Consider the following 12763-nt stretch of genomic DNA (forward strand, 5'->3'; position numbering starts at 1 on the left):
TGAACCACCCTCTGTGTAAAAATATTTGCCCCTCATGTCTTTTTAAAATCTCTCTCACCTTAAAAATGTGCCCTCTTATCTTGAAATCCCCCAAGCTAAGGAAAAAACAACTACCGTGATCTATACTCCTCATTATTTTATAAACATCTATTGGGTCACCCCTCAACCTCCTACAATCCAGTAAAGAAACGTCCTAGCCTAAGAGCCTTTCTTTGTAATTTAAACTTTCCATACCTGGCAACATCCTGCCTCCAACATACTATCACCTTCGCCTACTATTGACATTTAGCTCTGCCTTCATAATTATTTCCCTTCGACATCCCAGTATGCTGCCTTGAATCTTTAGCATTTATTCTGAGTCAAATTGGAGGTACTGTATTTGGTAGGACAAATCAGGACAGGACTTATACACTTAATGGTGTGGTCTTGGGGAGTGTTGCTGAATAAAGAGACCCAGGGGTGCAAGTTCATAGTTCCTTGAAAGTGGAGTTGCAAGTAGGCAGGGTAGTGAAAAATGCGTTTAGTTATTTGCCTTTATTGGTCAGTGCATTGAGTAGAGGAGTTGGGAAGTCATGTTGCAGCTGTACAGGACATTGGTTAGGCTGCTCTTGGAATAGCGCATTCAATTCTGGTCTCCCTTCTATAGGAAATGTGTTGTTAAATTTTAAAGGAGTCAGAAAAGATCTACAACAATGTTGTTAGGGTTAGATGGCCTGAACTATAAGAAGAGGCTGAATAGGCTGGGGCTATTTTTCCTGGAGCATCGGAGGTGGAGAGGTGGCCTGATAGAACTTTATAAAATCATGAGGGGCATGGATAGAGTGGATCATCAAGATCTGTTTCTGTGGATAGTGGAGCCCAAAACTAGAGGGCATTGGTTTAAGGTGAGAAGAGAAAGATTTTAAAAGAACCTAAGGGGCAACATTTTCACACAGAGGGTGATGCATGTATAGAATGTGCTATCAGAGGAAGTGGTGGAGGTTGGTACAATTACAACATGTAAGAGGCATCTGGATGGATATATGAATGGGAAGGTTTTAGAGGGAAATGGGCCAAATTTTGGCAAATGGGACAAGATTAATTTAGAATATCTGGTTGGCATGGACGAGTTGGACTGAAGGGCCCATATCCGTGCTGTACGTCTCTATGACTCTATTGCTTATTTGTATTAATTTCTCAAATATATTTTTCACAATTTATAAAATGATGAGCATGGAGGAAAAGTTGACTTGGTGATGACAGATAAATAAATTAACAATGTGGCTAAAATTACATGATATGAATCACCTCTGAATTTTTCACACCTGGCAATCCTAGCAATGGGCTCCAGTTCATTAATAATTACTATATAAACCAAAGCATTCTGTAATACAAAAAGAAAAAGAAGTATACAAAAAGAAAAAATGAGTTAAAGGTCACTGCAATTATTTTAATGGCTTGGTTTTTTTGAAAATAGGTTTCTGTTTGACACCTGACAGATATCACACAAAAGTTTGAATGCTTTTTGCTACATTATTTTGTCAAAAATGTTAATGGATGTTCTGCAAGAGATAACAATCACCTTTTCAATTTATCTTTTTTCTTAAGATAAAATTAGTAATCTTCTTCCGCCTACAATAAAAGGTGAAATTGGAAAGGCTGATTTTCCGACTCTTAGGTTTTTGGCTTGTATAGCAATATAAAAGATGCAATTGTTTAAGGAGATTTAGGAAACTGAAAGGAAAATTGTAGTTTTCTCCTGAGAACAATATGCCTATGAGAACTCTTGTTGCATCTGCAAAGTTGTTTTGTTGTAACATGAAAGGCAACTTCATTTAAAATATAAAATTAAAAACCTTTCACCTGTAGTCAAGATTTGATATCAAACTTGAGTGAGATATCAAGCTGCCCATTTGCAAACTTCCTTCAGAACAAAGAACCTATACAATAGATGATATCAGTTTTAAACATAAATTTAGAAGGAGGGACTAACAAAATTGATGAGGTAAAAACAATGACTGCAGATGCTGGAAACCAGATTCTGGATCAATGGTGCTGGAAGAGCACAGCAATTCAGGCAGCATCCAACGAGCAGCAAAATCGACGTTTCGGGCAAAAGCCCTTCCTGATGAAGGGCTTTTGCCCGAAACGTCGATTTTGCTGCTCGTTGGATGCTGCCTGAATTGCTGTGCTCTTCCAGCACCATTGATCCAGAATAACAAAATTGATGAGCTTGTTGCTCAATTCAAAGCAGGCATAGATTTATATATTATGATATAAAGTGGGCATCATAGTGCAGTGACTATGTTACTGGCATAGCAATCTAAAGGCTTGAACTAATAATCAGAAAAGAATTGAGATTAAGTACCACAGTGAAAGTTTCAGGATTTCACTTCAGTTTTGTAGAAATTATGAACTGCTTTCTGAAAAAAATTATCACAAAGCTGTTGGTGTTTTGTTAAAAAAAAACATTTGTTGGAGCTTTGCAAAAACCCAACTGGTTCATCAAGCCAGTTGTTGTCTTTACCTAACCTTTACCTACCCAACCCCAGTCCCAAATCAATGTGGTAAACTCTTTACTGATCTCCAGCATGTCCGAGAAAATCCTCTTCTTGAGAGCAAGTAGGAATGGTCTGCAGCAATAATGCTCACACTATTAACAAATTTACAAGAAGCAGGTGAAGGCCATCCAGTCCTTTAAGCCAGCTCCACTAATTAATAAAATCATGTCTGATCAAATTATAACCATAAATCCACATTCCTGCTAGCCCTGATAACCTTGTTTACCACTTGTGCCTTGAAAATAATCAGACTCTACCACCATTATTTTTCAGGAAGGGAGTTCTGAAGACTCACAACCCTCTGTCGTGAGCAAATCACACACACCATTTACCCTGTCAAGACAATTTATATTTCAATCAAGCCATCTCTTACTCATTTAAATCCCAGTGGCTACAAACCAAGCCTGTTCAACCCTTCCTCATAAGACGACCAGCCAGTTCCAGCTACTAGTCTAGTAAACCTTCTCTGAACTGCCTCAAATATATTTACATTCTTTCGTAAATAAGATGAGCTATAATGTACACAGTACCCCAAATGTGGTCTCATCATTGCCTGTATAACTCAAAGACAACCTTCACAAGTCTACATTCAATATCTCTCGGAATAAATGGTAACATTCCATTAGCTTTCCTAATTACTTGCTGTACTTGCATACAAGCCTTTTGCGATTCATGCACTCAAATACCAGATCTTTCTCAGAGCTCTGCAATCAATCACTATCTACATTATATACATCTTTTTCATTCTTCCGGTATATATTTTTTGCACTCATACAGCATAGAAACAGGCCTTTCAGCCCACCATGTCAATGCTAGTGTCCTCCTCACTACTTACTTACCTATGTGTCTTCAGTACAGTGCATTGTGAATAGTGAATACAGTAGATTCCATTGAATGAAGTTCAGGTAAATCACTGCTGCATCTGGAAACTATCTGGGGCCTTGAATGATGAAGAGACAAGCAGTAAAAGGCAGGTTTTACATCTTCTGGGTTTGCATGAGGAGGTGCTGTAGGGTGTGAGGTGGTGTTAGAAATGGAGGAGGAGTAGACCAGGCTGTCTTGGAGGGAATGGTCCCTGCAAATGCTGACAAGGAAAAGGAAGGGAATATGTGTCCTTTGGGGCACCTCATTGGAGGTGATGGAAATGGTGCACTTCTACTTTCAACCCTTCCCTTCCCTCCTACAGCAACAATAAAGTCCCCTAGTCCTCACTTACCAGCCCACCGCCTCCCCATCCAAAGGATTGTGAGCTGCCATTTCCATTAGGAATGGTTAAGTAAACTGTTAGGAATAGTTAAATAGATGCCTAAAGAGTAAAGATAGGAATGTAATTTTTATCGGCTTGAGTCTCTGTAAGTGATAATGTTAGGTAAAATGTTGAAATACTGTGCAATATTAGATGTTGCTAACTGTCTTCTATATTTAGATAGCTGGGTTTGTTTGATTTTAAAATCCTTTTTAATGTAACAACCTTATGTTCTGTTAAAGAAAACATGCCTCTTTGTATGAATATGTCTTGGTGATGACCGACCACATTAACCAACTGAACAAAGATAAATGTCTATCAAGTTTGCGTCACGTATAGACAAGGTGGTTAAAAAGGCATTTGGCATGCTTCCTTTATTGCTCAGTCTCCTGAGTGTAGGAGTTGGGGAGTCATGTTGAGGTTGTACAGGACATTGGTGAGGCTTTTTCTGGAATGCTGGATCCAGTTCTGGTTGCCCAGTTATAACAAGGATATTATTAAGCTGGAAAGGGGTCGAAAGAAATTTACCAGTAAGTTGCCAGCTATGGAAGTTTTAGTTATAAAGGAAGGCTGGATAGACTGGGACTTTTTTCACTGGGATGTAGGAGGTTGAGAGGTGACTTTATACAAATTTTTTAAAGTAATGAGGGGTATAGATAGAGTTAATGGTAGTTGTCTTTTCCCAAGGGTGGGGGATTTCAAGACTAGGGGACACATTTTTAAGGTGCGAGGAGAGAGATTTTTAAAAAGACATGAGGGACATAGGTTTTGCACAGAGGGTGATTCATCTGTAGAATGAACTTCCTGAGGAAGTGATGGATGGGGGAAAAATTACAAAGTTTAAAATATATTTAAATGAGTACATGAATAGGAAAGGTTTGGGGAGATTTGGGTAAGGAGCAGGCAGGTGGGACGTGTTTAGTTTGGAATTATGTTCGGCATGGACTAGTTGGGCTGAAGCATCTGTTTCCATGCTGTTTGACTCTATGACTCTAAGAAGAAGGGCCTGTGCCCGAAACGTCGAATCTCCTGTTCCCTGGATGCTGCCTGACCTGCTGTGCTGTTCCAGCAATAAAGTTTCATCTATGACTCTAAGCCAGTGTTGACTCTGGGATCATAACACTAACCATATCTTTTAAGACTCTCAGATGAAGTCCACCAGGACCTGAGCATTTGACAGCCTGAAGCTTTGACAATTTACTCAGCAACACTTCTCTGTTAATTGCAATTTTTCTTAATTCCTCCATCCTTCTATTCCTTGATTTGTAACTTCTCCTCGAATGTGCTTGTATCCTCTATAGCAAAGACTGATGCAAAATATCTATTCAATTAATCTGATTGCTCTTTATTTTCCAACATCACTTCTCAAGATTATCAAGAGGATGTGGCCTCCTCTATATTGGGGAGACAGGCCGCCTACTTGCGGAACGTTTCAGAGAACACCTCTGGGACACCCAGACCAACCAACCCAACCACCCCGTGGCTCAACACTTCAACTCCCCCTCCCACTCCACCAAGGATATGCAAGTCCTTGGACTCTTCCACTGCCAGACCATAGCAACACGAACCTTGACCTCCTTCCACCTATCGCATTTCCAACCCCCCTCCCCCAAGTCCCTCCTCCCTACCTTTTATCTTCGCCTGCTGGACACACTTTCTTCATTCCTGCAGAAGGGTTCATGCCCGAAACGTCGATTCTCCTGCTCCTTGGATGCTGCCTGACCTGTTGCGCTTTCCCAGCAACACATGATCTTCTCAAGCACAATGAGGCATTGGCAATAAATCGCTGGTTCAGCCAGCAACACCCACACCCAATGAATGAATAAAAGAAAACTTGGTACATGACTTGGGTATCATCTTGGCTCAGTGGTAGCATTGACAATGTGCAGTCAGAAAGCTAGGGTTTCAAACCACTCTTCACCATTATCTAGTCTGACACCTCGGAGCATTATTGTGCAAATGCTTCAGTGTTCGTGATGCCGTTTTTCTGACATGCCCTGTTGGCCTGAAACTGAGAATGATCTGCTCTCATGTCATTGTCCTATTGACTTTATATGTCACGTGGGCTTTCAAACACAATGTGCTGAATGTTATCAGACCTCTGGAGACAGACTGATAGACATGATGTCTTTGTGCCACCATGCCATTTTGCCAGAGGAGATAAGGGTGGTACACACACTGCCCACCTGGACCTAATACAGTCACCAAAGAGAGCAATTAAGGGTTGATTTTGGGGTCCAACTGACAAGTGGGGAAGCGATTCAACAGCCTGACTGCCTCCCAGCATGAGGAAGGGGGCCTTCTCTTTTTGGGTAATCCATGGCTTATAGAGGTTCCTTCTCCAGTGGCAATGGAAAACTGCCTGTCATCAGCATCCCTCCATTCCAAACATCTGGGGAATGCCAACTTGGCCCAATGTCTTTAAACCATTTCCCTGTCTCTGAGAACACATTTGCAAGTGTAGCCACAGCAATGGTGCTGGTGAAATGCCAGCTTTCTCAATGAACAGGCAGCTGATGAAGGGCTTTTGCCCAAAATATCGATTTTCCTGCTTCTTGGATGCTGCCTGATCTGCTGTGCTTTTCCAGCACCACTCTGATCTTGAGCTCTTCAGATCAGCCTTGGCCCTGAAGAGGAGAGACAGCCCTGTGCAGGGCAGTTAATTGTACACTGTCAGGAAATACCACTCTGGGTCCAGCTGCTTGACAGAAGTCACGATCAGAATTGTCCATAATACTAACTGCATTGTAGCTATCTGAAGGAACCCAAGAAATAGGACATAACAAATAGTTTTAGGTGGAAATCTTCAAAACTCCAAATCTGCAAGCTTGATTTCTTATCTTCACAAGATGATGTAATGCAATTGTTTCAACTGAACATTAAAGGTGGACTGCTGAAAATCTTCCCAACATATTTAATTATGGGTAATAATGCCCCTTCATTAAGTACTGCTGATATGTGTATTCTTCAAGTTTTGATGTATATAAGTCAGTCCTTCAAAAGGAGCATCAAATGCAGGTAAAGTAAGCAGACTTGAGCTTTTTCATAATTCATGAACACAGCTTCTGCAGAGTGCATTGCTTATAACTAGATTTCTTCATTTTCTATTTTTGAAACATCAGTTTTACTGCTAAGAGAAATGAATTCAGGATCTGTTAATGCACCTATTTTATGTGAACAACAGAAAATGCATGATTTCCTTGCATTAACATTGATTTTCATTTGACAGCTATTATTATATATATTTTATTTTATATATATATACTTGAAAGCTATTGATTGTAGGGTGAAACTAATTCACTACAAGACTTGGCAACACCTTTTACAGGTCTATCAATCCATAAAAGAGCCACCACGCATCTGACTTAGTGCTGCCTTTATCTAATTCTTTAGAACAGAGAACATTTCAGCGCAGTACAGGCCCTTCAGCCCTCGATGTTGCACCGTTCTGTTAAACTAATCTGAAGTCCATGTAACTTACACTCTTCCATTATCATCATTACGTTTATCCAATGACCACTTAAATGCCCCTAAAGTTGGCAAATCTACTACTGTTGCAGGCCATGCATTCCACGCCCCTACTACTCTGAGTAAAGAAATTACCTCTGATATCTGACTTATGTCTATCACACCTCAATTGAAAACTACGTCCCCTCGTGCTAACCATTGCCATCTGAGGAAAAAGGCTCTCACTGTCCACCCAATCTAACCCTCTGATTATCTTATATGTCTCAACTAAATCGGCTCTCAACCTTCTTCTCTCTAATGAAAACTACTGCAAGTCCCTCACCCTTTCCTTATAAAACCTTCCCTTCATACCAGGCAACATCCTGGTAAATCTCCTCTGAACCCTTTTCAAAGCTTCCACATCCTTCTTAAAATGCAGTGACCAGAACTATATGCAATACTCCAAGTGTGGCCGTACCATAGTTTTGTACAGCTGCAGCATGATCTCATGGTTCTGAAACTCAATCCCTCTACCAATAAAAGCTAACACACCATATGCCTTCTTAACCACCCTATCAACTTGGGTGGCTACTTTCAAGGATCTGTGTACCTGGACACCGAGATAACTCAGCTCATCTACACTAACAAGAATCTTACCATTAGCTCAGTACTCTGCATTCCTGTTACACCTTCCAAAGTGAATCACCTCACACTTTTCCACATTAAATTCCATTTGCCACCTCTCAGCCCAGCTCTGCAGCATATCTATGTCTCTCTGTTACCTACAACATTCTTTGTCACTATCCACAACTCTACTGACCTTAGTGTCATCCACAAATTTACTAACTCATCCTTCTATGCCCTCATCCAGGTCATTTATATAAATGATAAACAACAGTAGACCCAAAACAGATCCTTGCAGTACTCCACTAGTAACTGAACTCCAGAATGAATATTTCCCATCAACCATCACCCTCTTTCTTCTTTCAGTTAGCCAATTTCTGATCCAAACCACTATATCACCCTCAATCCCCCATGTCTCTGAATTTTCTGCAATAGCCTACTGTGGGGAATCTTATCAAACGCCTTAATGAAATACACATACACCACATCAACCACTTTACCCTCATCCACCTGTTTGGTCACCTTCTCAAAGAACTCAATAAGATTTGTGAGGCACGACCTACCCTTCACAAACCCCTATCTCTTGTAACCTTTTCCAACACATCACCCACAACCACAGTAAGGCTCACTGGTCTATAATTACCAGGGTTGTCTCTACTCCCCTTCTTGAACAAGGGAACAGCATTTGCTATCCTCCAGTCTTCCAGAAACTTTCCTGTAGATAATGACTGCAAAGGCTCTGTAATCTCCTCCCTGACTTCCCAGAGAATCCTATGATAAATCCCATCTGGCCCAGGAGACTTACCTATTTTCACACTTTCCAGAATTGCTAACACCTCCTTCTTGTGAGCCTCAATCCTTGTATCATAGTAGCCTGTATCTCAGTATTCTCCTCAACAACATTGTCTTTTTCCAGTGTGAATATTGATGAAAAATATTCATTTAACGCTTTCCCTATCACCTCTGACTCCATCTACAACCTGCCACTACTATCCTTGATTGACCCTAATTTTACTCTATTCATTCTTTTTTGCCTGATATACCTATAGAAATCCTAAGGGTATTCCTTGATCCTAGCTGCCACCAACTTCTCATGCCCCCTCCTGGCTCTTCTTAGCTCTCTCTTTAGGTCTTTCCTGACTAACTTGAAATTCTCAAGCGCCCTAACTGAGCCTGCACTTCTCATCCTAACATAAGCCTTCTTCTTTCTCTTGACAAGAGCTTCAACTTCTTTAGTAAACCATGGCTCCCACTGCTTGACCACTTCCTCCCTGCCTGACAGGTATGTACTTATTAAGGACAAGGAGCAGCTTGTCCTTGAATAAGCGCCACATTTCTTTTTTTAATAGATATTTTTATTAGAGATTTAACATTTTTACAAGTTTACAAAAATAAACAAAACTCTCAAATACAAACATTGATATACAATTAAATCAAATATACAATAGCCAAAATTTAACAAAAGAAAAAATACCGAAAAAGGAAAAAAACACAAAACTCAACTATCTACTAATCTAACCTACAACTAACCAGAGTGTATATATTTAAGTCTCTTACATGCTCGGAATGTGTTAACATCAAATGTAATAAAACCCGTATTCGTGTGGGATTCCTCTCCTAAGGGGCCCCGAACCAGCCAGGTTTGTAATCTCAATTAAATAAGAGCCCTTGTTAGGATAGCCGAAATATCTGTATTTATGTAATTCAAGAAGGGCTGCCATATTTTATAAAATAATTCGGTCTTTCGGTGCACCATATTTGTAAGGAAGTCAAGGGGAATACATTGCATAATTAATCTGTGCCAATTTGAAAGTCCGGGGGGCCCTCAGCCACCCAGTTCACCAAAATATTCTTTCTTGCACAGAAAGAGAGAATAGAAAATAGTCTTTTTCCGTACATGTCCAGGGAGGGAAAGTTCGAAAAGCCCAAAAGGAGAGATACAGGGTCCACTTTACAATCGATCCGGTGCTATATGGGCCCTGTGAAGTATCTTCAGCTGGATAGCCTGGGTTCTGTTACAGATAGTAATTCTTCTAGCATTTTCCCAAATATCATTCCATGTTTCTATAGAGATTTCTGGTCCCAAATCCTGATCCCATGTTTTAAGCAGATTATCCATATCTCCCAAAACTTCATCATGTAGTAAATGATAAATAGTACTGACGGAAGATACCCCCACTCATCGTAGGACACTACAAATCTCTATCTGATTTATAAAGACTATCTAATAACGTAGTCTTCTTCTGTATATAGTCTCGAATTTGGAAGTATCGAAAGAGGTCTCCATTAGGTAATCCGAATTTCTGACGCAGCTGTTCAAAAGACATCAGGACCCCATCTTTAAATAGGTCCCCTAGACATGAGATTCCCCTGGATATCCAGAGTTTAAAAGTGGCATCTGTAAACCCCGGTTGGAATCCCCATGCTCCCACTATCGGTGCATAGGGGGATGTTTTATGTGAATTACCCTCATTTTGCCGCATTATATTCAAAGCCTTAATTGTGTTTAGTATTATAGGGTTTTTACAGTGATCTGTAATGATTTTCCTCTTGTCTGAAAATAAAAGGTTAATAAGTGGGTATTTTACTTGAGAAGCCTCGATGTCCAACCAGATTGATTGTGGATCAGACAAGACCCAATCAGCTATGTAACTTAATAGGGAACTTAACTGATATTTCCTAAAATCTGGGAAGTCCAATCCTCCCCTTGCCTGTGGAAGCTGTAGCTTCTTCAACTTAATGAGGGGCCGTCTATGAACCCAGCCAGCCATATAATTTACGTAGAGCCAGCCTCGGCAGCATCACTGGATGCATTCTCATAGGATATAGGAGACGGGGCAGGATATTCATTTTAATTAGTGCTATTCTACCCAACCAGGAAATTGGAAGGTCTCCCCATCGCTGGAGGTCCTGCCTTATCCTTTCCAGTAAATGCACAAAATTAGCCTTATACAACTGACCAAATACTGGGGTAATAAAAATGCATAAATATAAGAAGCCCTCCAGGGACCAACAAAAGGGAAAAAGGGATCCATCCACTAAGTGGGGTATCATAGCAAGGCCACCCATTGGCATAGCCTCCGATTTTGAAAAATTAATTTTATAGCCTGAGAATGCACTAAACGTATTAATAACTTGGATTAGGCGAGGTACGGACATCAGAGGATTACTGAGGAATAGAAGAACATCATCTGCATAAAGGGTAATTTTATGTTTACCTGTACCAATCCTCGGGACCATTATATTAGGATCAGCTCGTATAGCTTCTGCTAGTGGTTCAATTATTAGCGTAAATAACAATGGCGAGAGCGGACATCCCTGACGGCAGCCCCTACCCACACTGAAGCTATCCGAACCTAATCCAATGGTAACCACAACTGCTTTGGGATCACTATACAATGTTGAGACCCATTTGATAAACACCTGTCCAACGCCAAACCTCTCCAATGTGTAAAACAAATATGACCATTCGACCCTATCAAATGCCTTTTCCGCGTCTAATGAAACCACTACTCCTGGTATCTTTCCCAGATGACAAGCTTGAATCATATTCAGAACCCTTCTAACATTATTGGATGATCTACGGCCCTCAATAAACCCCGTCTGATCCTCCTTTATAATATGTGGCAGTATCCTTTCTAATCTCAGTGCTAACATTTTAGAGAGGATTTTAAAATCTACATTTAGCAAGGATATTGGTCTGTATGATGCACAATCTTCTGGGTCCTTTCCTTTTTTAAGGATAAGAGAGATATTTGCCTCTTACAGCGAAGGCGGGAGACAGCCCTGACTATATGCATAGTTATACATGTCCATAAGTGGACCAACCAGTATTTCTGTAAATTCTTTATAGAATTCAGCTTGAAAGCCATCTGGGCCCGGCGTCTTACCATTTTGAAGGTGCCTAATTGCATCAACTATTTCTTGGGGTGTAAGAGGAGCATTTAGGACCGATACTTGTTCCGGAGTTAGGTCTGGAAAAGTCAAATTTTTAAAAAATGACTGCATCCTCTTCGCCCTATCTTCACAATCCTGTGATTTATATAACTCAGAATAGAATTTTCTAAAGGTCGCATTAATCTTTTTAGGATCATGAGTCAAAATACCCGTACTATCTTTGATAGACATAATAGTCTGAGGGGCCTTTTTTTCTTTGCAAGAAATGCTAAGTATCTACCCGGTTTGTCGCCATATTCATATAACCTTCGCTTTGCAAATAATATTTCCCTCTTAGCCGTTTGAGTAAGTGTAGTATTTAGAGCTGTCCTAAGAGCTGTAATCCTTTGCAATTTAATAATAGAGGGTCTATCAGTGTATGCTGTTTCAGCCGCTTTTAAGCGGGCTTCAAGCAAACGCTGTTGTTCTCCCTTTAATTTCTTCTGGGTCGCTGAGTAGGAGATGATCAAGCCTCGCGTGTAAGCTTTGATGGTCTCCCACATCATTGACGGGTTGCTAGCTGTACCTGAATTAATTTCTAAAAAAGTTTTAAATTCTTGAGAGAAGTACTTTACAAATTTACTATCTTTCATTAAGAAGGGGTCCATACGCCAATGCCGAGGGAATGTCCCACTGTTCCTCGCCTTAGTTTCCATATATACAGCAGCGTGGTCAGAAATTGCTATATTACCTATTTTACAGGATGATATGGAATTAAAAAAAATTGAGGGGGCAAAAAACATATCAATCCTGGTATGACATTTATGTGGATTAGAGAAGAAAGAAAAATCTCTACCCTGTGGATGAAGACATCTCCATACATCTACTAATCCCAATTCTTTGTTCAGATCCATCAATTGTCTAGATCTGGGAGATACTCCTGAAGTACTCTTGGGAATCCTATCTATTTCCGAATCCATAATACAGTTAAAGTCTCCCCCTATAATTATATGACGGGCAACAAAAGCCA

The sequence above is a fragment of the Chiloscyllium plagiosum genome, chromosome 11, assembly GCF_004010195.1.
Source record: "Chiloscyllium plagiosum isolate BGI_BamShark_2017 chromosome 11, ASM401019v2, whole genome shotgun sequence".
Lineage (NCBI taxonomy): Eukaryota > Metazoa > Chordata > Chondrichthyes > Orectolobiformes > Hemiscylliidae > Chiloscyllium > Chiloscyllium plagiosum.